The sequence below is a fragment of the Schistocerca americana genome, chromosome 5 (assembly GCF_021461395.2).
Source record: "Schistocerca americana isolate TAMUIC-IGC-003095 chromosome 5, iqSchAmer2.1, whole genome shotgun sequence".
Taxonomy (NCBI): Eukaryota; Metazoa; Arthropoda; class Insecta; order Orthoptera; family Acrididae; genus Schistocerca; species Schistocerca americana.
Window position 1 is genome coordinate 741,788,208 of NC_060123.1, and position 27,303 is coordinate 741,815,510.

Genomic DNA, 27,303 nt, shown 5'->3' on the forward strand with positions numbered 1-27,303 from the left:
TATGAGCATTCCCTGTGAGACCAGTAATAGTTTCCGATTCACCACTGCAGGTTCAATGTTTTCCTTGGACCTTCACATTGACGATGAATCACAGAAATCGCATGGGAATTAAATACAAAAGGCGCAATGCCACCTTAAGTACAAGAATAGAGACTCTTCTTAGAGTCGGTGCTTTGAGCATTCCCTGTGAGACCAGTATTAGTGTCCGATACACCACTGCAGGTTCAATGTATTCCTTGGACCTTCACATTGACGATGAAACACAGAAATCGCATCGGAATTAAATACAATAGGCACAAAGCCGTCTTAAGTACAAGAATAGAGACTCTTCCCACAGTCGGTGCTTTCAGCATGCCCTGTGAGACCAGTATTAGTTTCCGATACACCTCAGCAGGTTCAATGTATTCCTAGGACCTTCACATTGACGATGAAACACAGAAATCGCATCGGAATTAAATACAAAAGGCACAATGTCGCCTTATGTACAAGGATAGAGACTCTTCTTACAGTCGGTGCTTTGAACATTCCCTGTGAGACCAGTATTATTTTCCGATACACCACTGCAGGTTCAATGTATTCTTTGGACCTTCACATTGACGATGTAGCACAGATATCGCATCGGAATTAAATACAAAAGGCAAACTGCCGCGTAAGTACAAGAGTAGAGACTCTTCTTACAGTCGGTGCTTTCAGCATTCCCTGTGAGACCAGTATTAGTTTCCGATACACCTCAGCATGTTCAATGTATTCCTAGGACATTCACATTGACGATGAAACACAGAAATCGCATCGGAATTAAATACAAAAGGCGCAATTCCGCCTTAAGTACAAGAATAGAGACTCTTCTTACAGTCGGTGCTTTGAGCATTCCCTGTCAGACCAAAATTAGTTTCCGATACAACACTCCAGGTTCAATGTATTCCTTAGACATTCACATTGACGATGAAACACAGAAATCGCATCGGAATGAAATACAAAAGGCAAACTGCCGTGTAAGTACAAGAATAGAGACTCTTCTTACAGTCGGTGCTTTCAGCAGTCCCTGTGAGACCAGTATTAAATTCCGATACTCCTCAGCAGGTTCAATGTATTTCTAGGACCTTCATATTGACGATGAAGCACAGAAATCGCATCGGAATTAAATACAAAAGGCACAATGTCGCCTTAAGTACAAGAATAGAGACTCTTCTTACTGTCGGTGATTTGAGTATTCCCTGTGAGACCAGTATTAGTTTCCGCTACAACACTGCAGGTTCAATGTATTCCTAGGACCTTCACATTGATGATGAAAAACAGAAATCGCATCGGAATTAAATACAAAAGGCACAATGTCGCCTAAGGTACAAGAATAGAGACTCTTCTTACAGTCGGTGCTTTGAGCATTCCCTGTGAGACCAGTATTAGATTCAGATACACCACTCCAGGTTAAATGTATTCCTTGGACATTCACATTGACGATGAAACACAGAAATCGCATCGGAATTAAATAGAAAAGGCTCAATGCCGTCTGAAGTACAAGAATAGAGACTCTTCTTACAGTCGGTGCTATGAGCATTCCCTGTGAGACCAGTATTAGTTTCCGATTCACCACTGTAGGTTCAATGTTTTCCTTGGACCTTCACATTGACGATGAATCACAGAAATCGCATGGGAATTAAATACAAAAGGCGCAATGCCACCTTAAGTACAAGAATAGAGACTCTTCTTAGAGTCGGTGCTTTGAGCATTCCCTGTGAGACCAGTATTAGTGTCCGATACACCACTGCAGGTTCAATGTATTCCTTGGACCTTCACATTGACGATGAAACACAGAAATCGCATCGGAATTAAATGCAATAGGCACAAAGCCCTCTTAAGTACAAGAATAGAGACTCTTCCCACAGTCGGTGCTTTCAGCATGCCCTGTGAGACCAGTATTAGTTTCCGATACACCTCAGCAGGTTCAATGTATTCCTAGGACCTTCACATTGACGATGAAACACAGAAATCGCATCGGAATTAAATACAAAAGGCACAATGTCGCCTTATGTACAAGGATAGAGACTCTTCTTACAGTCGGTGCTTTGAACATTCCCTGTGAGACCAGTATTATTTTCCGATACACCACTGCAGGTTGAATGTATTCTTTGAACCTTCACATTGACGATGTAGCACAGATATCGCATCGGAATTAAATACAAAAGGCAAACTGCCGCGTAAGTACAAGAGTAGAGACTCTTCTTACAGTCGGTGCTTTCAGCATTCCCTGTGAGACCAGTATTAGTTTCCGATACACCTCAGCATGTTCAATGTATTCCTAGGACATTCACATTGACGATGAAACACAGAAATCGCATCGGAATTAAATACAAAAGGCGCAATTCCGCCTTAAGTACAAGAATAGAGACTCTTCTTACAGTCGGTGCTTTGAGCATTCCCTGTCAGACCAAAATTAGTTTCCGATACAACACTCCAGGTTCAATGTATTCCTTAGACATTCACATTGACGATGAAACACAGAAATCGCATCGGAATGAAATACAAAAGGCAAACTGCCGTGTAAGTACAAGAATAGAGACTCTTCTTACAGTCGGTGCTTTCAGCAGTCCCTGTGAGACCAGTATTAAATTCCGATACTCCTCAGCAGGTTCAATGTATTTCTAGGACCTTCATATTGACGATGAAGCACAGAAATCGCATCGGAATTAAATACAAAAGGCACAATGTCGCCTTAAGTACAAGAATAGAGACTCTTATTACTGTCGGTGATTTGAGTATTCCCTGTGAGACCAGTATTAGTTTCCGCTACAACACTGCAGGTTCAATGTATTCCTAGGACCTTCACATTGATGATGAAAAACAGAAATCGCATCGGAATTAAATACAAAAGGCACAATGTCGCCTAAAGTACAAGAATAGAGACTCTTCTTACAGTCGGTGCTTTGAGCATTCCCTGTGAGACCAGTATTAGTTTCCGATAAACCACTCCAGGTTCAATGTATTCCTTGGACATTCACATTGACGATGAAACACAGAAATCGCATCGGAATGAAATACAAAAGCCAATCTGCCACGTAAGTACAAGAGTAGAGACTCTTCCTACAGTCGGTGCTTTCAGCATTCCCTGTGATACCAGTATTAATTTCCGTTACACCTCAGCAGGTTCAATGTATTCCTAGGACCTTCACATTGACGATGAAACACAGATATCGCATCGGAATTAAATACAAAGGGCACAATGTCGCCTTAAGTACAAGAATAGAGACTCTTCGAACAGTCTGTGTTTTGAGCATTCCCTGTGAGACCAGTATTAGATTCAGATACACCACTCCAGGTTAAATGTATTCCTTGGACATTCACATTGACGATGAAACACAGAAATCGCATCGGAATTAAATACAAAAGGCTCAATGCCGTCTGAAGTACAAGAATAGAGACTCTTCTTATAGTCGGTGCTATGAGCATTCCCTGTGAGACCAGTATTAGTTTCCGATTCACCACTGCAGGTTCAATGTTTTCCTTGGACCTTCACATTGACGATGAAACACAGAAATCGCATGGGAATTAAATACAAAAGGCGCAATGCCACCTTAAGTACAAGAATAGAGACTCTTCTTAGAGTCGGTGCTTTGAGCATTCCCTGTGAGACCAGTATTAGTGTCCGATACACCACTGCAGGTTCAATGTATTCCTTGGACCTTCACATTGACGATGAAACACAGAAATCGCATCGGAATTAAATACAATAGGCACAAAGCCGTCTTAAGTACAAGAATAGAGACTCTTCCTACAGTCGGTGCTTTCAGCATGCCCTACGAGACCAGTATTAGTTTCCGATACACCTCAGCAGGTTCAATGTATTCCTAGGACCTTCACATTGACGATGAAACACAGAAATCGCATCGGAATTAAATACAAAAGGCACAATGTCGCCTTATGTACAAGGATAGAGACTCTTCTTACAGTCGGTGCTTTGAACATTCCCTGTGAGACCAGTATTATTTTCCGATACACCACTGCAGGTTCAATGTATTCTTTGGACCTTCACATTGACGATGTAGCACAGAAATCGCATCGGAATTAAATACAAAAGGCAAACTGCCGCGTAAGTACAAGAGTAGAGACTCTTCTTACAGTCGGTGCTTTCAGCATTCCCTGTGAGACCAGTATTAGTTTCCGATACACCTCAGCATGTTCAATGTATTCCTAGGACATTCACATTGACGATGAAACACAGAAATCGCATCGGAATTAAATACAAAAGGCGCAATTCCGCCTTAAGTACAAGAATAGAGACTCTTCTTACTGTCGGTGCTTTGACCATTCCCTGTCAGACCAAAATTAGTTTCCGATACAACACTCCAGGTTCAATGTATTCCCTAGACATTCACATTGACGATGAAACACAGAAATCGCATCGGAATGAAATACAAATGGCAAACTGCCGCGTAAGTACAAGAATAGAGACTCTTCTTACAGTCGGTGCTTTCAGCAGTCCCTGTGAGACCAGTATTAAATTCCGATACTCCTCAGCAGGTTCAATGTATTCCTAGGACCTTCACATTGACGATGAAACACAGATATCGAATCGGAATTAAATACAGAGGGCACAATGTCGCCTTAAGTACAAGAATAGAGACTCTTCTTACAGTCTGTGTTTTGAGCATTCCCTGTGAGACCAGTATTAGATTCCGATACACCACTCCAGGTTAAATGAATTCCTTGGACATTCACATTGACGATGAAACACAGAAATCGCATCGGAATGAAATACAAAAGGCAAACTGCCGCATAAGTACAAGAATAGAGACTCTTCTTACAGTCGGTGCTTTCAGCTTTCCCTGTGAGACCAGTATTACTTTCCGATACACCTCAGCAGGTTCAATGTATTCGTACGACCTTCACATTGACGATGAAACACAGAAATCGCATCGGAATTAAATACAAAAGGCACAATGTCGCCTTAAGTACAAGAATAGTGACCCTTCTTACAGTCGGTGCTTTGCGCATTCCCTGTGAGACCAGTAATAGTTTCCGATACACCACTGCAGTTTCAATGAAATCCTTGGACCTTGACAATGACGATGAAACACAGAAATCGCATCGGAATTAAATACAAAAGGCAAACTGCCGCATAAGTACAAGAATAGAGACTCTTCTTACAGTCGGTGCTTTCAGCATTCCCTGTGAGACCAGTATTAGTTTCCGATACACCTCAGCAGGTTCAATGTATTCCTAGGACCTTCACATTGACGATGAAACACAGAAATCGCATCGGAATTAAATACAAAAGACACAATGTCGCCTTAAGTACAAGAATAGTGACCCTTCTTACAGTCGGTGCTTTGCGCATTCCCTGTGAGACCAGTAATAGTTTCCGATACACCACTGCAGATTCAATGAAATCCTTGGACCTTGACAATGACGATGAAACACAGAAATCGCATCGGAATGAAATACAAAAGGCAAACTGCCGCATAAGTACAAGAATAGAGACTCTTCTTACAGTCGGTGCTTTCAGCATTCCCTGTGAGACCAGTATTAGTTTCCGATACACCTCAGCAGGTTCAATGTATTCCTAGGACATTCACATTGACGATGAAAGACAGAAATCGCATCGGAATTAAATACAAAAGGCGCAATGCCAACTTAACTACAAGAATAGAGACTCTTCTTACAGTCGGTGCTTTGAGCATTCCCTGTGAGACCAGAATTAGTTTCCGATACACCACTCCAGGTTCAATGTATTCCTTGGACATTCACATTGACGATGAAACACAGATATCACATCGGAATGAAATACAAAAGGCAAACTGACACGTAAGTACAAGAATAGAGACTCTTCTTACAGTCGGTGCTTTCAGCATTCCCAGTGAGACCAGTATTAGTTTCCGATACACCTCAGCAGGTTCAATGTATTCCTAGGACCTTCACATTGACGATGAAACACAGAAATCGCATCGGAATGAAATACAAAAGACACAATGTCACCTTAAGTACAAGAATAGAGACTCTTCTTACAGTCGGTGCTTTGAGCATTCCCTGTGAGACCAGTATTAGTTTCCGATACACCACTTCAGGTTCAATGTATTCCTTGGACCTTCACATTGACGATGAAACACAGAAATCGCTTCGGAATGAAATACAATAGGCAAACTGCCGCGTAAGTACAAGAAAAGAGACTCTTCTTACAGTCGGTGCTTTCAGCATTTCCTGTGAGACCAGTATTAGTTTCTGATACACCTCAGCAGGTTCAATGTATTCCTAGGACCTTCACATTGACGATGAAACACAGAAATCGCATCGGAATTAAATACAAAAGGCGCAATGCCACCTTAAGTACAAGAATAGAGATTCCTTACAGTCGGTGCTTTGAGCATTCCCTGTGAGACCAAAATTATTTTCCGATACACCACTCCAGGTTCAATGTATTCCTTAGACATTCACATTGACGATGAAACACAGAAATCGCATCGGAATGAAATACAAAAGGCAAACTGCCGCGTAAGTACAAGAATAGAGACTCTTCTTACAGTCGGTGCTTTCAGCAGTCCCTGTGAGACCAGTATTAGTTTCCGATACTCCCCAGCAGGTTCAATGTATTCCTAGGACCTTCATATTGACGATGAAACACAGAAATCGCATCGGAATTAAATACAAAAGGCACAATGTCGCCTTAAGTACAAGAATAGAGACTGTTCTTACTGTCGGTGATTTGAGCATTTCCTGTGAGACCAGTAATAGTTTCCGATACAACACTGCAGGTTCAATGTATTCCTAGGACCTTCACATTGACGATGAAACACAGAAATCGCACCGGAATTAAATACAAAAGGCACAATGACGCCTTAAGTTCAAGAACAGAGACTCATCTTACAGCTGGTGCTTTGAGCATTCCCTGTGAGACCAGTATTAGTTTCCGATACACCGCCCCAGGTTCAATGTATTCCTTGGAGCTTCACGTTGACGATGAAACACTGAAATTATATCGGAATTAAATACAAAGGGAATAATGCCGCCTTAAGTGCAAGAAGAGTGAGACTTCTTAGAGTCTGTGCTTTGATCCTTCCCTGTGAGACCAGTATTAGTTTCCGATACATCACTGCAGGTTCAATGTGTTCCTTGACCCTTCACATTGACAACGAAACACAGAAATCGCATCGGAATTAAATACAAAGGGCACAATGTCGCCTTAAGTACAAGAATAGAGACTCTTCTTACAGTCTGTGTTTTGAGCATTCCCTATGAGACCAGTATTAGTTTCCGATACACCACTCCAGGTTCAATGTATTCCTTGGACATTCACATTGACGATGAAACAGGGAAATCGCATCGGAATGAAATACAAAAGGCAAACAGCCGCGTAAGTACAAGAATAGAGACTCTTCTACAGTCGGTGCTTTCAGCTATCCCTGTGAGGCCAGTATTAGTTTCCGATACACCTCAGCAGGTTCAATGTATTCCTAGGTCCTTCACATTGACGATGAAACACAAAAATCGCATCGGAATTAAATACAAAAAGCACAATGTCGAATTAAGTACAAGAATAGAGACTCTTCTTACAGTCGGTGCTTTGGGCAGTCCCTGTGAGACCAGTATTAGTTTCCGATACACCACTGCAGGTTCAATGTAATCCTTGGACCTTCACATTGACGATGAAACACAGAAATCGCATCGGAATTAAATACAAAAGGCAAACTGCCGCATAAGTACAAGAATCGAGACTCTTCCTACAGTCGGTGCTTTCAGCATTCCCTGTGAGACCAGTATTAGTTTCCGATTCACCTCAGCAAGTTCAGTGTATTCCTAGGACCTTCACAATGACGATGAAACACAGAAATCGCATCGGAATTAAATACAAAAGGCACAATGTCGCCTTAACTACAAGAATAAAGACTCTTCTTACAGTCGGTGCTTTGAGCATTCCCTGTGAGACCAGAATTAGTTTCCGATACACCACTCCAGGTTCAATGTATTCCTTGGACATTCACATTGACGATGAAACACAGAAATCGCATCCGAATGAAATACAAAAGGCAAACTGCCGCGTAAGTACAAGAACAGAGACTCTTCTTACAGTCGGTGCTTTCAGCATTCCCTGTGAGACCAGTATTAGTTTCTGATACACCTCAGCAGGGTCAATGTATTCCTAGGACCTTCACATTGACGATGAAACACAGAAATCGCATCGGAATTAAATACAAAAGGCGCAATGCCGCCTTAAGTACAAGAATAGAGACTCCTTACAGTCGGTGCTTTGAGAATTCCCTGTGAGACCAAAATTAGTTTCCGATACACCACTCCAGGTTCAATCTATTCCTTAGTCATCCACATTGACGATGAAACACAGAAATCGCATCGGAATGAAATACAAAAGGCAAACTGCCGCATAAGTACAAGAATAGAGACTCTTCATACAGTCGGTGCTTTCAGCAGTCCCTGTGAGACCAGTATTAGTTATCGATACTCCTCAGCAGGTTCAATGTTATCCTAGGACCTTCATATTGACAATGAAACACAGAAATCGCATCGGAATTAAATACAAAAAGCACAATGTCGCCTTAAGTACAAAAATAGAGACTCTTCCTACAGTCGGTGATTTGAGCATTCCCTGTGAGACCAGTATTAGTGTCCGATACAACACTGCAGGTTCAATGTATTCCTAGAACCTTCACATTGACGATGAAACACAGAAATCGCATCGGAATTAAATACAAAAGGCACAATGTCGCTTTAAGTTCAAGAATAGAGACTCTTCTTACAGTCGGTGTTTTGAGCACTCCCTGTGAGACCAGTATTAGTTTCCGATACACCACTCCAGGTTCAATGTATTCCTTGGACCTTCACATTGACGATGAAACACTGAAATTACATCGGAATTAAATACAAAAGGAACAATGCCGCCTTAAGTGCAAGAAGAGTGAGACTTCTTAGAGTCTGTGCTTTGATTCTTTCCTGTGAGACCAGTATTAGTTTCCGATACATCACTGCAGGTTCAATGTGTTCCTTGGACCTTCACATTGACAATGAAACACAGAAATCGCATCGGAATTAAATACAAAGGGCACAATGTCGCCTTAAGTACAAGAATAGAGACTCTTCTTACAGTCTGTGCTTTGAGCATTCCCGGTGAGACCAGTATTAATTTCCGATACACCACTCCAGGTTCAATGTATTCCTTGGACATTCACATTGACGATGAAACACAGAAATCGCATCGGAATGAAATACAAAAGGCAAACAGCCTCGTAAGTACAAGAATAGAGACTCTTCTTACAGTCGGTGCTTTCAGCTTTCCCTGTGAGACCAGTATTAGTTTCCGATACACCTCAGCAGGCTCAATGTATTCCTAGGACCTTCACATTGACGATGAAACACAGAAATCGCATCGGAATTAAATACAAAAAGCACAATGTCGCCTTAAGTACAAGAATAGAAACTCTTCTTACAGTCGGTGCTTTGAGCATTCCCTGTGAGACCAGAATTAGTTTCCGAAACACCACTCCAGGTTCAATGTATTCCTTGTACCTTCACATTGACGATGAAACACAGAAATCGCATCGGAATGAAATACAAAGGGCAAACTGCCGCGTAAGTACAAGAATAGAGACTCTTCTTACAGTCGGTGCTTTCAGCATTCCCTGTGAGACCAGTATTAGTTTCCGATACACCTCAGCAGGTTCAATGTATTCGTAGGACCTTCACGTTGACGATGAAACACAGAAATCGCATCGGAATTAAATACAAAAGGCACAATGTCGCCTTAAGTACAAAAATAGTGACTCTTCTTACAGTCGGTGCTTTGGGCATTCCCTGTGAGACCAGTATTAGTTTCCGATACACCACTGCAGGTTCAATGTAATCCTTGGACCTTCACATTGACGATGATACACAGAAATCGCATCGGAATGAAATACAAAAGGCAAAATGCCGCGTAAGTACAAGAATAGAGACTCTTCTTACAGTCGGTGCTTTCGGCATTCCCTGTGAGACCAGTATTAGCTTCCGATACACCTCAGCAGTTTCAATGTCTTCCTAAGACCTTCACAATGACGATGAAACACAGAAATCGCATCGGAATTAATTACAAAAGGCACAATTTCGCCTTAAGTACAAGAATAAAGACTCTTCTTACAGTCGGTGCTTTCGGCATTCCCTGTGAGACCAGTATTAGCTTCCGATACACCTCAGCAGGTTCAATGTATTCCTAAGACCTTCACAATGACGATGAAACACAGATATCGCATCGGAATGAAATACAAAAGGCAAAATGCCGCGTAAGTACAAGAATAGAGACTCTTCTTACAGTCGGTGCTTTCGGCATTCCCTGTGAGACCAGTATTAGCTTCCGATACACCTCAGCAGGTTCAATGTATTCCTAAGACCTTCACATTGACGATGAAACACAGAAATCGCATCGGAATGAAATACAAAAGGCAAACTGCCGCATAAGTACAAGAATAGAGACTCTTCATACAGTCGGTGCTTTCAGCAGTCCCTGTGAGACCAGTATTAGTTTTCGATACTCCTCAGCAGGTTCAATGTTATCCTAGGACCTTCATATTGACGATGAAACACAGAAATCGCATCGGAATTAAATACAAAAAGCACAATGTCGCCTTAAGTACAAAAATAGAGACTCTTCCTACAGTCGGTGATTTGAGCATTCCCTGTGAGACCAGTATTAGTTTCCGATACAACACTGCACGTTCAATGTATTCCTAGAACCTTCACATTGACGATGAAACACAGAAATCGCATCGGAATTAAATACAAAAGGCACAATGTCGCTTTAAGTTCATGAATAGAGACTCTTCTTACAGTCGGTGTTTTGAGCACTCCCTGTGAGACCAGTATTAGTTTCCGATACACCACTCCAGGTTCAATGTATTCCTTGGACCTTCACATTGACGATGAAACACTGAAATTACATCGGAATTAAATACAAAAGGAACAATGCCGCCTTAAGTGCAAGAAGAGTGAGACTTCTTAGAGTCTGTGCTTTGATTCTTTCCTGTGAGACCAGTATTAGTTTCCGATACATCACTGCAGGTTCAATGTGTTCCTTGGACCTTCACATTGACAATGAAACACAGAAATCGCATCGGAATTAAATACAAAGGGCACAATCTCGCCTTAAGTACAAGAATAGAGACTCTTCTTACAGTCTGTGCTTTGAGCATTCCCGGTGAGACCAGTATTAATTTCCGATACACCACTCCAGGTTCAATGTATTCCTTGGACATTCACATTGACGATGAAACACAGAAATCGCATCGGAATGAAATACAAAAGGCAAACAGCCTCGTAAGTACAAGAATAGAGACTCTTCTTACAGTCGGTGCTTTCAGCTTTCCCTGTGAGACCAGTATTAGTTTCCGATACACCTCAGCAGGCTCAATGTATTCCTAGGACCTTCACATTGACGATGAAACACAGAAATCGCATCGGAATTAAATACAAAAAGCACAATGTCGCCTTAAGTACAAGAATAGAAACTCTTCTTACAGTCGGTGCTTTGAGCATTCCCTGTGAGACCAGAATTAGTTTCCGAAACACCACTCCAGGTTCAATGTATTCCTTGTACCTTCACATTGACGATGAAACACAGAAATCGCATCGGAATGAAATACAAAGGGCAAACTGCCGCGTAAGTGCAAGAATAGAGACTCTTCTTACAGTCGGTGCTTTCAGCATTCCCTGTGAGACCAGTATTAGTTTCCGATACACCTCAGCAGGTTCAATGTATTCGTAGGACCTTCACGTTGACGATGAAACACAGAAATCGCATCGGAATTAAATACAAAAGGCACAATGTCGCCTTAAGTACAAAAATAGTGACTCTTCTTACAGTCGGTGCTTTGGGCATTCCCTGTGAGACCAGTATTAGTTTCCGATACACCACTGCAGGTTCAATGTAATCCTTGGACCTTCACATTGACGATGGAACACAGAAATCGCATCGGAATGAAATACAAAAGGCAAAATGCCGCGTAAGTACAAGAATAGCGACTCTTCTTACAGTCGGTGCTTTCGGCATTCCCTGTGAGACCAGTATTAGCTTCCGATACACCTCAGCAGGTTCAATGTCTTCCTAAGACCTTCACAAAGACGATGAAACACAGAAATCGCATCGGAATTAAATACAAAAGGCACAATTTCGCCTTAAGTAGAAGAATAAAGACTCTTCTTACAGTCGGTGCTTTGAGAATTCCCTGTGAGACCAAAATTAGTTTCCGATACACCACTCCAGGTTCAATCTATTCCTTAGACATTCACATTGACGGTGAAACACAGAAATCGCATCGGAATGAAATACAAAAGGCAAACTGCCGCGTAAGTACAAGAATAGAGACTCTTCTTACAGTCGGTGCTTTCAGCAGTCCCTGTGAGACCAGTATTAATTTCCGATACCCCTCAGCAGGTTCAATGTTATCCTAGGACCTTCATATTGCCGATGAAACACAGAAATCGCATCGGAATTAAATACAAAAAGCACAATGTCGCCTTAAGTACAAAAATAGAGACTCTTCTTACAGTCGGTGATTTGAGCATTCCCTGTGAGACCAGTATTAGTTTCCGATACAACACTGCAGGTTCAATGTCTTCCTAGAACCTTCACATTGACGATGAAACACAGAAATCGCATCGGAATTAAATATAAAAGGCACAATGTCGCTTTAAGTTCAAGAATAGGACTCTTCTTACAGTCGGTGCTTTGAGCACTCCCTGTGAGACCAGTATTAGTTTCCGATACACCACTCCAGGTTCAATGTATTCCTTGGACCTTCACATTGACGATGAAACACTGAAATTACATCGGAATTAAATACAAAAGGAACAATGCCGCCTTAAGTGCAGGAAGGGTGAGACCTCTTAGAGTCTGTGCTTTTATTCTTTCCTGTGAGACCAGTATTAGTTTCCGATACATCACTGCAGGTTCAATGTGTTCCTTGGACCTTAATATTGACAATGAAACACAGAAATCGCATCGGAATTAAATACAAAGGGCACAATGTCGCCTTAAGTACAAGAATAGAGACTCTTCTTACAGTCTGTGCTTTGAGCATTCCCGGTGAGACCAGTATTAATTTCCGATACACCACTCCAGGTTCAATGTATTCCTTGGACATTCACATTGACGATGAAACACAGAAATCACATCGGAATGAAATACAAATTGCAAACAGCCGCGTAAGTACCAGAATAGAGACTCTTCTTACAGTCGGTGCTTTCAGCTTTCCCTGTGAGACCAGTATTAGTTTCCGATACACCTCAGCAAGTTCAATGTATTCCTAGGACCTTCACATTGACGATGAAACACAGAAATCGCATCGGAATTAAATACAAAAAGCACAATGTCGCCTTAAGTACAAGAATAGAAACTCTTCTTACAGTCGGTGCTCTGAGCATTCCCTGTGAGACCAGAATTAGTTTCCGATACACCACTCCAGGTTCAATGTATTCCTTGTACTTTCACATTGACGATGAAACACAGAAATCGCATCGGTATGAAATAAAAAGGGCAAACTGCGGCGTAAGTACAAGAATAGAGACTCTTCTTACAGTCGGTGTTTTCAGCATTCCCTGTGAGACCAGTATTAGTTTCCGATACACCTCAGCAAGTTCAGTGTATTCCTAGGACCTTCACATTGACGATGAAACACAGAAATCGCATCGGAATTAAATACAAAAGGCGCAATGCCGCCTTAACTACAAGAATAGAGACTCTTCTTACAGTCGGTGCTTTGAGCATTCCCTGTGAGACCAGAATTAGTTTCCGATACTCCACTCCAGGTTCAATGTATTCCTTGGACATTCACATTGACGACGAAACACAGATATCGCATCGGAATGAAATACAAAAGGCAAAATGCCGCGTAAGTACAAGAATAGAGACTCTTCTTACAGTCGGTGCTTTCGGCATTCCCTGTGAGACCAGTATTAGCTTCCGATACACCTCAGCAGGTTCAATGTATTCCTAAGACCTTCACAATGACGATGAAACACAGAAATCGCATCGGAATTAAATACAAAAGGCACAATTTCGCCTTAAGTACAAGAATAAAGACTCTTCTTACAGTCGGTGCTTTGAGCATTCCCTGTGAGACCAGTATTAGTTTCCGATACACCACTGCAGGTTCAATATATTCCTTGGACCTTCACATTGACGATGAAACACAGAAATCGCATCCGAATGAAATACAAAAGGCAAACTGCCGCGTAAGTACAAGAACAGAGACTCTTCTTACAGTCGGTGCTTTCAGCATTCCCTGTGAGACCAGTATTAGTTTCTGATACACCTCAGCAGGGTCAATGTATTCCTAGGACCTTCACATTGACGATGAAACACAGAAATCGCATCGTAATTAAATACAAAAGGCGCAATGCCGCCTTAAGTACAAGAATAGAGACTCCTTACAGTCGGTGCTTTGAGAATTCCCTGTGAGACCAAAATTAGTTTCCGATACACCACTCCAGGTTCAATCTATTCCTTAGACATTCACATTGACGATGAAACACAGAAATCGCATCGGAATGAAATACAAAAGGCAAACTGCCGCGTAAGTACAAGAACAGAGACTCTTCATACAGTCGGTGCTTTCAGCAGTCCCTGTGAGACCAGTATTAGTTTCCGATACTCCTCAGCAGGTTCAATGTTATCCTAGGACCTTCATATTGACGATGAAACACTGAAATCGCATCGGAATTAAATATAAAAAGGACAATGTCGCCTTAAGTACAAAAATAGAGACTCTTCCTACAGTCGGTGATTTGAGCATTCCCTGTGAGACCAGTATTAGTTTCCGATACAACACTGCAGGTTCAATGTATTCCTAGAACCTTCACATTGACGATGAAACACAGAAATCGCATCGGAATTAAATACAAAAGGCACAATGTCGCTTTAAGTTCAAGAATAGAGACTCTTCTTACAGTCGGTGTTTTGAGCACTCCCTGTGAGACCAGTATTAGTTTCCGATACACCACTCCAGGTTCAATGTATTGCTTGGACCTTCACATTGACGATGAAACACTGAAATTACATCGGAATTAAATACAAAAGGAACAATGCCGCCTTAAGTGCAAGAAGAGTGAGACTTCTTAGAGTCTGTGCTTTGATTCTTTCCTGTGAGACCAGTATTAGTTTCCGATACATCACTGCAGGTTCAATGTGTTCCTTGGACCTTCACATTGACAATGAAACACAGAAATCTCATTGGAATTAAATACAAAGGGCACAATGTCGCCTTAAGTACAAGAATAGAGACTCTTCTTACAGTCTGTGCTTTGAGCATTCCCGGTGAGACCAGTATAAATTTCCGATACACCACTCCAGGTTCAATGTATTCCTTGGACATTCACATTGACGATGAAACACAGAAATCGCATCGGAATGAAATACAAAAGGCAAACAGCCTCGTAAGTACAAGAGTAGAGACTCTTCATACAGTCGGTGCTTTCAGCTTTCCCTGTGAGACCAGTATTAGTTTCCCATACACCTCAGCAGGCTCAATGTATTCCTAGGACCTTCACATTGACGATGAAACACAGAAATCGCATCGGAATTAAATACAAAAAGCACAATGTCGCCTTAAGTACAAGAATAGAAACTCTTCTTACAGTCGGTGCTTTGAGCATTCCCTGTGAGACCAGAATTAGTTTCCGAAACACCACTCCAGGTTCAATGCATTCCTTGTACCTTCACATTGACGATGAAACACAGAAATCGCATCGGAATGAAATACAAAGGGCAAACTGCCGCATAAGTACAAGAATAGAGACTCTTCTTACAGTCGGTGCTTTCAGCATTCCCTGTGAGACCAGTATTAGTTTCCGATACACCTCTCCAGGTTCAATGTATTCCTAGGACCTTCACATTGACGATGAAACACAGAAATAGCATCGGAATTAAATACAAAAGGCGCAATGCCGCCTTAACTACAAGAATAGAGACTCTTCTTACAGTCGGTGATTTGAGCATTCCCTGTGAGACCAGAATTAGTTTCCGATACACCACTCTAGGTTCAATGTATTCTTTGGACATTCACATTGACGATGAAACACAGATATCGCATCGGCATGAAATACAAAAGGCAAAATGTCGCGTATGTACAAGAATAGAGACTCTTCTTACAGTCGGTGCTTTCAGCATCCCCTGTGAGACCAGCATTAGTTTCCGATACACCTCAGCAGGTTCAATGCATTCGTAGGACCTTCACGTTGACGATGAAACACAGAAATCGCATCGGAATTAAATACAAAAGGCACAATGTCGCCTTAAGTACAAAAATAGTGACTCTTCTTACAGTCGGTGCTTTGGGCATTCCCTGTGAGACCAGTATTAGTTTCCGATACACCACTGCAGGTTCAATGTAATCCTTGGACCTTCACATTGACGATGAAACACAGAAATCGCATCGGAATGAAACACAAAAGTCAAACTGCCGCATAAGTACAAGAATAGAGACTCTTCTTACAGTCGGTACTTTCAGCATTCCCTGTGACACCAGTATTAGCTTTCGATACACCTCAGCAGGTTCCATGTATTCCTAGGACCTTCACATTGACGATGAAACACAGAAATCGCCTCGGAATTAAATACAAAAGGCACAATGTCGCCTTAAGTACAAGAATAGAGACTCTTCTTACAGTCGATGCTTTGAGCATTCCCTGAGAGACCAGTATTAGTTTCCGATACACCACTGCAGGTTCAATGTATTCCTTGGACCTTCACATTGACGATGAAACACAGAAATCGCATCGGAATTAAATACAAAAGCACAATGCCGTCTTAAATACAAGAATAGAGACTCTTCTTACAGTCGGTGCTTTCAGCATTCCATGTGAGACCAGTATTAGTTTCCGATACACCTATGCAGGTTCAATGTATTCCTAGGACCTTCACATTGACGATGAAACACAGAAATCGCTTCGGAATTAAATATAAATGGCACAATGCCGCCTTAAGTACAAGAATAGAGACTCTTCTTACAGTCGGTGCTTTGAGCATTCCCTGTGAGACCAGTATTATTTTCCGATACACCTCTGCAGGCACAATGTATTCCTTGGACCTTCACATTGACGATTAAACACAGAAATCGCATCGGAATTAAATTCAAAAGGCACAATGCCGCCTTAAGTACAAGAATAGAGACCCTTCTTACAGTCGGTGCTATGAGCATTCCCTCTGAGACCAGTATTAGTTTCCGATACACCACTGCAGGTTCAATGTATTCCTTGGACCTTCACATCGACGATGAAACACAGAGATCGCATCGGAATTAAATGCAAAAGCTCAATGCCGTCTTAAATTCAAGAATAGAGACTCTTCTTACAGTCGGTGCTTTCAGCATTCCATGTGAGAGCAGTATTAGTTTCCGATCCACCTCTGCAGGTACAATGTATTCCTTGGACCTTCACATTGACAATGAAACAAAGAAATCGCATCGGAATTAAATACAAATGCACAATGCCGCCTTATGTACAAGAATAGAGACTCTTCTAACGGTCGGTGCTTTGAGCATTCCCTGTGAGGCCAGTATTAGTTTCCGATACACCACTGCAGGTACAATATATTCCTTGGACCTTCACATTGACGATGAAACACAGAAATCGCATCGGAATGAAATACAAAAGGCAAGCTGCCGCGTAATTACAAGAATAGAGACTTGTCTTACAGTCAGTGTTTTGAGCATTCCCTGTGAGACCAGTATTAGCTCCCGATACACCCTTGCAGGTTCAATGTATTCCTTGGACCTTCACATTGACGATGAAACACAGAAATGGAATCGGAATTAAATACATAAGCACAATGCCGCCTTGAGTACAAGAATAGAGACTCTTCTTACGGTCGGTGCTTTGACCATTCCCTGTGAGACCAGTATTAGTTTCCGATACACCACTGCAGGTTCAATGTATTCCTCGGACCTTCACATTGACGATGAAACACAGAAATTACATTGGAATTAAATACAAAAGGCACAATGCCGCCTTAAGTACAAGAATAGAGACTCTTCTTACAGTCGGTGCTTTGAGCATTTCCTGTGAGACCAAAATTAAATTCCGATACACCTCAGCAGGTTCAATGTATTCCTTGGACGTACACATTGACGATGAAACACTGAAATTACATCGGAATTAAATATAAAAGACTCAATGCCGCCTTAAGTACAAGAAGAGTGAGACTTCTTAAAGTCTGTGTTTTTATCCTTTCCTGTGAGACCAGTATTAGTTTCCGATACACCTCTGCAAGTTCAATGTATTCCTTGGTCCTTCACATTGACGATGAAATACAGAAATTGCATCGGAATTAAATACAAAAGGCACAATGCCGCCTTATGTACAAGAATATAGACTCTTCTGACAGTCGGTGCTTTGAGCATTCCCTGTGAGACCAGTATTAGTTCCGATACACCACTGCAGGTTCAATGTATTCCTTGGATCTTCACATTGACGATGAAACACAAAAATTGCATCGGAATTAAATACAAAAGGCACAATGTCGCCTCAAGTACAAGAATAGTGACTCTTCGTACAGTCGGTGCCTTGAGCATTCCCTGTGAGACCAGTATTAGTTTCCGATACACCACTGCTGGTTCAAAGTATTGACTGGACATACACATTGACGATGAAACACTGAATTTACATCGGAATTAAATACAAAAGGCACAATGCCGCCTTATGTACAAGAATATAGACTCTTCTTACAGTCGGTGCTTTGAGCATTCCCTGTGAGACCAGTATTAGTTCCGATACACCACTGCAGGTTCAATGTATTCCTTGGATCTTCACATTGACGATGAAACACAGAAATTGCATCGGAATTAAATACAAAAGGCACAATGCCGCCTTATGTACAGAATATAGACTCTTCTTACAGTCGGTGCTTTGAGCATTCCCTGTGAGACCAGTATTAGTTCCGATACACCACTGCAGGTTCAATGTAGTCCTTGGATCTTCACATTGACGATGAAACACAGAAATTGCATCGGAATTAAATACAAAACGCACAATGTCGCCTCAAGTACAAGAATAGTGACTCTTCGTACAGTCGGTGCCTTGAGCATTCCCTGTGAGACCAGTATTAGTTTCCGATACACCCCTGCAGGTTCAATGTATTGACTGGACATACACATTGACGATGAAACACTGAAATTACATCGGAATTAAATATAAAAGACTCAATGAAGCCTTAAGTACAAGAAGAGTGAGACTTCTTAAAGTCTGTGTTTTTATCCTTTCCTGTGAGACCAGTATTAGTTTCCTATACACCTCTGCAAGTTCAATGTATTCCTTGATCCTTCACATTGACGATGAAATACAGAAATTACAATGGAATTAAATACAAAAGGCACAATGCCGCCTTAAGTACAAGAATAGAGACTCTTCTTACAGTCGGTGCTTTGGGCATTTCCTGTGACACCAGTATTAGTTTCCAATACACCACTGCAGGTTCAATGTATTCCTTGGACCTACACATTGCCGATGAAAAACAGAAATTATATCGGAATTACATACAAAAGTCACAATGCCGCCTTAAGTACAAGAATAGAGACTCTTCTTACAGTCGGTGCTTTGAGCATTCCCTGTGAGACCAAAATTAGTTTCCGATACACCACTGCAGGTTCAATGTATTCCTTGGACCATCACATTGACGATGAAACACAGAAATAGCATCGGAATTAAATACAAAAGGCACAATGTCGCCTTAAGTACAAGAATAGAGACTCTTCTTACGGTCGGTGTTTTGAGCATTCCCTGTGAGACCAGTATTAATTCCAATACACCACTGCAGGTTCAATGTATTCCTCGGACATACACATTGACGATGAAACACTGAAATTGCATCGGATTTAAATACAAAAGACTCAATGCCGCCTTAAGTACAAGAGGAGTGAGACTTCTTAGAGTCTGTGTTTTTATCCTTTCCTATGAGACCAGTATTAGTTTCCGATACACCACCGCAAGTTCAATGTATTCCTTGGTCCTTCAGATTGACGATGAAATACAGAAATCGAATCGGAATTAAATACAAAAGGCACAATGCCGCCTTAGGTACAAGAATATAGACTCTTCTTACAGTCGGTGCATTGAGCAATCCCTGTGGGACCAGTATTAGTTTCTGATACACCACTGCAGGTTAAATGTATACCTTGGATCTTCACATTGACGATGAAAAAGAGAAATCGCATCGGAATTAAATACAAAAGGCACAATGCCGCCTCAAGTACAACAATAGTGACTCTTCGTACAGTCGGTGCTTTGAGCATTCCCTGTGAGACCAGTATTAGTTTCCGATACACCACTGCAGGTTCAATGAATTGACTGGACATACACATTTACTATGAAACACTGAAATTACATCGGAATTAAATACAAAAGGCACAATGCCGCCTTAAGTACAAGAATAGAGACTCTTCTTACAGTTGGTGCTTTGAGCATTGCATGTGAGACCAGTATTAGTTTCCAATACACCACTGCAGGTTCAATGTATTCCTTGGACATACACATTGCCGATGAAAAACAGAAATTTAATGGGAATTAAATACAAAAGGCACAATGCCGCCTTAAGTGCAAGAATAGAGACCCTTCTTACAGTCGGTGCTCTGAGCATTCCCTGTGAGACCAGTATTAGTTTCTGATAGACCACTGCAGGTTCAATGTATTCCTAGGACCTTCACATTGACGAAGAAACACAGAAATCGCATCGGAATTAAATACAAAAGGCAAAATGCCGCCTTAAGTACAAGAATACAGACTCTTCTTACAGTCGGGGTTTTGCGCATTCCCTGTGTGACCAGTATTAGTTTCCGATACACCACTGCAGGTTTCATGTATTCCTTGGACCTTCACATTGACGATGAAACAAAGATATCGCATCGGAATTAAATACAAAAGACACAAAGCCGCCTTAAGTTCAAGATTAGAAACTTTTCTTACAGTCGGTGCTTTGAGCATTCCCTGTGAGACCAGTATTAGTTTCCGATACACCACTGCAGGTTCAGTGTATTCCTTGGACCTTCACATTGACGATGAAACACAGAAACCGCATCGGAATTAAATACAAATGGCACAATGCCACCATAAGTACAAGAATAGATACTCTTCCTTCAGTCGGTGCTTTGAGCATTCCCTGTGAGACCAGTGTTAGTTTCCGATACACCACTGCAGGTTCAATGTATTCCTTGGACATACACATTGACGACGAAACACTGGAATTACATCGGTATTAAATACAAAAGTCTCAATGCCGCCTTAAGTACAAGAAGAGTGAGACTTCTTAGAGTCTGTGTTTTTATCCTTTCCTGTGAGACCAGTATTAGTTTCCGATACACCTCTGCAAGTTCAAGGTATTCCTTGGTCCTTCTCATTGACGATGAAATACAGAAATTGCATCGGAATTAAATACAAAAGGCACAATGTTGACTCAAGTACAAGAATAGTGACTCTTCGTACAGTCGGTGCCTTGAGCATTCCCTGTGAGACCAGTATTAGTTTCCGATACACCACTGCTGGTTCAATGTATTGACTGGACATACACACTGACGATGAAACACTGAATTTACATCGGAATTAAATACAAAAGGCACAATGCCGCCATAAGTACAAGAATAGAGACTCTTCTTACAGTCGGTGATTTGAGCATTCCCTGTGAGACCAGTATTAGTTTCCAATACACCACTGCAGGTTCAATGTATTCCTTGGACATACACATTGCCGATGAAAAACAGAAATTATATCGGAATTAAATACAAGAGGCTCAATGCCGCCTTAAGTGCAAGAATAGAGACTCTTCTTACAGTCGGTGCTTTGAACTTTCCCTGTGAGACCAGTATTAGTTTCCGATAGACCACTGCAGGTTCAATGTGTTCCTATGACCTTCACATTGACGAAGAAACACAGAAATCGCATCGGAATTAAATACAAAAGGCAAAATGCCGCCTTAAAAACAAGAATACAGACTCTTTATACAGTCGGTGCCTTGCGCATTCCCTGTGAGACCAGTATTAGTTTCCGATACACCACTGCAGGTTTAATGTATTCCTTGGACCTTCACATTGACGATGAAACACAGAAATCGCATCGGAATTAAATACAAAAGGCACAAAGCAGCATCAAGTACAAGATTAGAAACTTTTCTTACAGTCGGAGCTTTGAGCATTAACTGTGTGACCAGTATTAGTTTCCGATACACCACTGCAGTTTCAGTGTATTCCTTGGACCTTCACATTGACGATGAAACACAGAAATCGCATCGGAATTAAGTACAAAATGCTCAATGCCGCCTTTAGTACAAGAATAGAGACTCTTCTTACAGTCGGTGCTTTCAGCATTCCGTGTGAGACCAGAATTAGTTTCCGATACACCACTGCAGGTGCAATGTATTCCTTGGACCTTCACATTGACGATGAGACGTAGAAATCGCATCGGAATTAAATACATAATGCTCAAAGCCGCCTTCAGTACAAGAATAGAGACTCTTCTTACAAATGGTGCTTTGAGCATTCCATGTGAGACCAGTATTAGTTTCCGATACACCACTGCAGGTTCAATGTATTCCTTGGATCTTCACAATGACGATGAAACACAGAAATTGCATCGGAAATAAATACAAAAGGCACAATGTCGCCTCAAGTACAAGAATAGTGTCTCTTCGTACAGTCGGTGCCTTGAGCATTCCCTGTGAGACCAGTATTAGTTTCCGATACACCACTGCAGGTTCAATGTATTGACTGGACATACACATTGACGATGAAACACTGAATTTACATCGGAATTTAATACAAAAGGCACAATGCCGCCTTAAGTACAAGATTAGAGACTCTCCTTACAGTCGGTGCTTTGAGCATTCCCTGTGAGACCAGTATTAGTTTGCAATACACCACTGCAGGTTCATTGTATTCCTTGGACATACACATTGCCGATGAAGAACAGAAATTATATCGGAATTAAATACAAGAGGCACAATGCCGCCTTAAGTGCAAGAATAGAGACTCTTCTTACAGTCGGTGCTTTGAGCATTCCCTGTGAGACCAGTATTAGTTTCCGATAGAATACTGCAGGTTCAATGTATTCCTAGGACCTTCACATTGACGAAGAAACATAGAAATCGCATCGGAATTAAATACAAAGGACTCAATGCCACCATAAGTACAAGAAGAATGAGACTTCTTAGAGTCTGTGCTTTTATCCTTTCCTGGGAGACCAGTATTAGTTTCCGATACACCACTGCAGGTTCAATGTATTCCTTGGCCCTTCATATTGACGATGAAATACAGAAATCGAATCGGTATTAAATACAAAAGCACAATGCTGCCTTAAGTACAAGAATAGAGACTCTTCTAACAGTCGGTGCTTTGAGCATTCCTTGTGAGACCAGTATTAGTTTCCGATACACCACTGCAGGTTCAACGTATTCCTTGGACATACACATTGACGATGGAACACTGAAATTACATCGGAATTAAATACAAAAGGCACAATGCCGCCTTGAGTGCAAGAATAGAGACTCTTCTTACAGTCGGTGCTTTGAGCATTCCCTGTGAGACCAGAATTAGTTTCCGATACATCACTCCAGGTTCAATGTATTCCTTGGAAATTCACATTGACGATGAAATACAGAAATTGCAAAGGTATTAAATACAAAAGGCACAATGCCGCCTTAGGTACAAGAATATAGACTCTTCTTACAGACGGTGCTTTGAGCATTCCCTGTGAGACCAGTATTAGTTCCGATACACCACTGCAGGTTCAATGTATTCCTTGGATCTTCACATTGACGATGAAACACAGAAATTGCATCGGAATTAAATACAAAAAGCACAATGTTGACTCAAGTACAAGAATAGTGACTCTTCGTACAGTCGGTGCCTTGAGCATTCCCTGTGAGACCAGTATTAGTCTCCGATACACCACTGCTGGTTCAATGTATTGACTGGACACACACATTGACGATGAAACACTGAATTTACATCGGAATTAAATACAAAAGGCACAATGCCGCCATAAGTACAAGCATAGAGACTCTTCTTACAGTCGGTGCTTTGAGCATTCCCTGTGAGACCAGTATTAGTTTCCAATACACCACTGCAGGTATAATGTATTCCTTGGACATACACATCGCCGATGAAAAACAGATATTATATCGGAATTAAATACAAGAGGCACAATGCCGCCTTAAGTGCAAGAATAGAGACTCTTCTTGATGTCGGTGCTTTGAGCATTCCCTGTGAGACCAGTATTAGTTTCCGATAGACCACTGCAGGTTCAATGTATTCCTATGACCTTCACATTGACGAAGAAGCATAGAAATCGCATCGGAATTAAATACAAAAGGCACAATGCCGCCTTGAAAACAAGAATACAGACTCTTCTTACTGTCGGTGCCTTGCGCATTCCCTGTGAGACCAGTATTAGTTTCCGATACACCACTGCAGGTTTAATGTATCCCTTGGACCTTCACATTGACGATGAAACACAGAAATCGCATCGAAATTAAATACAAAAGGCACAAAGCCGCCTCAAGTACAAGATTAGAAACTTTTCTTACAGTCGGTGCTTTGTGCATTAATTGTGTGACCAGTATTAGTTTCAGATAGACCACTGCAGTTTCAGTGTATTCCTTGGACCTTCACATTGACGATGAAACACAGAAATCGCATCGGAATTAAATACAAAAGGCACAATGCCACCATAAGTACAAGAATAGAGACACTTCTTACAGTCGATGCTTTGACATTCCCTGTGAGGCCAGTATTAGTTTAATATACACCACTGCAGGTGCTATGTATTCCTTGGACCTTCACATTGACGATGAAACACAGAAATCGCATCGGAATTAAATACAAAAGGAACAAAGCCGACTCAAGTACAAGATTAGAAACTTTTCTTACAGTCGGTGCTTTGAGCATTCCCTGTGTGACCAGTATTAGTTTCCGATACACCACTGCAGGTTCAGTGTATTCTTTGGTCCTTCACATTAACGGTGAAACACAGAAATCGCATCGCAATTAAATACAAAAGGCACAATGCCACCATAAGTACAATAACAGAGACACTTCTTACAGTCGGTGCTTTGAGCATTCCCGGTGAGACCAGTATTAGTTTCCGATACACCATTGCATGTGCAATGTATTCCTTGGACCTTCACATTGACGATGAAACACAGAAATCGCATCGGAATTAAATACAAAATGCTCAATGCCGCTTTCAGTACAAGAATAGAGACTCTTCTTACAGTCGGTGCTTTCAGCATTCCGTGTGAGACCAGAATTAGTTTCCGATACACCACTGCAGGTGCTATGTATCCCTTGGACCTTCACATTGACGATGAAACATAGAAATCGCATCCGAATTAAATACATAATGCTAAATGCCGCCTTCAGTACAAGAATAGAGACTCTTCTTACAATCGGTGCTTTGAGCAGTCCTTGTGAAACCAGTATTAGTTTCCGATACACCACTGCAGGTTCAATGTATTCCTTCGACCTTCACATTGACGATGAAACACAGAAATCGCATCTGAATTAAATACAAAATGCACAATGCCGCCTTAAGTAAAAGTATAGAAACTCTTCTTACAGTCGGTGCTTTGAGCATTATCTGTGAGACCAGTATTAGGTTCCGATACAGCACTGCAGGTTCAATGTATTCCTAGGACCTTCACGTTGACAATGAAACACAGAAATCGCATCGAACTTACAAAATGCACAATGCCACCATAAGTACAAGAATAGGGACTGTTCTTACAGTCCGTGCTTTGAGCATTCCCTGTGAGACCAGTATTAGTTTCCGATACACCACTGCAGGTTCAATGTGTTCCTTGGACATACACATTGACGATGAAACACTGAAATTACATCGGAATTAAAGACAAAAGACTCAATGCCGCCTTAAGTACAAGAAGAATGAGACTTCTTAGAGTCTGTGCTTTTATCTTTTCCTGCGAGACCAGTATTAGTTTCCGATACACCACTGCAGGTTCAGTGTATTCCTTGGCCCTTCATATTGACGATGAAATACAGAAATCGAATCGGAATTAAATACAAAAGGCACAATGCCGCCTTAAGTACAAGAATAGATACTCTTCTTACAGTCGGTGCTTTGAGCATTCCCTGTGAGACCAGTATTAGTTTCCGATACGCCACTGCAGGTTCAGTGTATTCCTTGGACATACACATTGACGATGGAACACTGAAATTACATCGGAATTAAATACAAAAGGCACAATGCCGCCTTGAGTGCAAGAATAGAGATTCTTCTTACAGTCGGTGCTTTGAGCTTTCCCTGTGAGACCAGAATTAGTTTCCGATACACCACTTTAGGTTCAATGTATTCCTTGGAAATTCACATTGACGATGAAAAACAGAAATCGCATCGGAATGAAATACAAAAGGCAAACTGCCGCGTAAGTACAGGAATAGAGACTCTTTTTAGAGTAGGTGCTTTGAGCATTCCCTGTGAGACCAGTATTAGTTTCCGATACACAACTGCAGGTTCAATGTATTCCTTGGACCTTCACATTGACGATGAAGCACAGAAATCGCATCGGGATTAAATACAAAAGGCACAATGCCGCCTTAAGTACAAGAATAGAGACTCTTCTTACAGTCGGTGCTTTAAGCATTTTCTGTGAGACCAGTATTAGTTTCCGATAGACCACTGCAGGTTCAATGTATTCCTATGACCTTCACATTGACGAAGAAACACAGAAATCGCATCGGAATTAAATACAAAACGAACAATTCCGCCATAAGTGCAAGAAGAGTGAGACTTCTTAGAGTCTGTGTTTAATCCTTTCCTGTGTGACCAGTATTAGTTTCCGATACACCACTGCAGGTTCAATGTATTCCTTGGACCTTCACATTGACGATGAAACACAGAAATCGCATCGTAATTAAATACATAATGCTCAATGCCACTTTCAGTACAAGAATAGAGACTCTTCTTACAGTCGGAGCTTTCAGCATTCCGTGTGAGACCAGAATTAGTTTCCGATACACCACTGCAGGTGCTATGTATTCCTTGGACCTTCACATTGACGATGAAACATAGAAATCGCATCGGAATTAAATACATAATGCTAAATGCCGCCTTCAGTACAATAATAGAGACTCTTCTTACAATCGGTGCTTTGAGCATTCCCTGTGAGACCAGTATTAGTTTCCTATACACCACTGCAGGTTCAATGTATTCCTTCGACCTTCACATTGACGATGAAACACAGAAATCGCATGTGAATTAAATACAAAAGGCACAATGCCTCCTTAAGTACAAGTATAGAAACTCTTCTTACAGTCGGTGCTTTGAGCATTCCCTGTG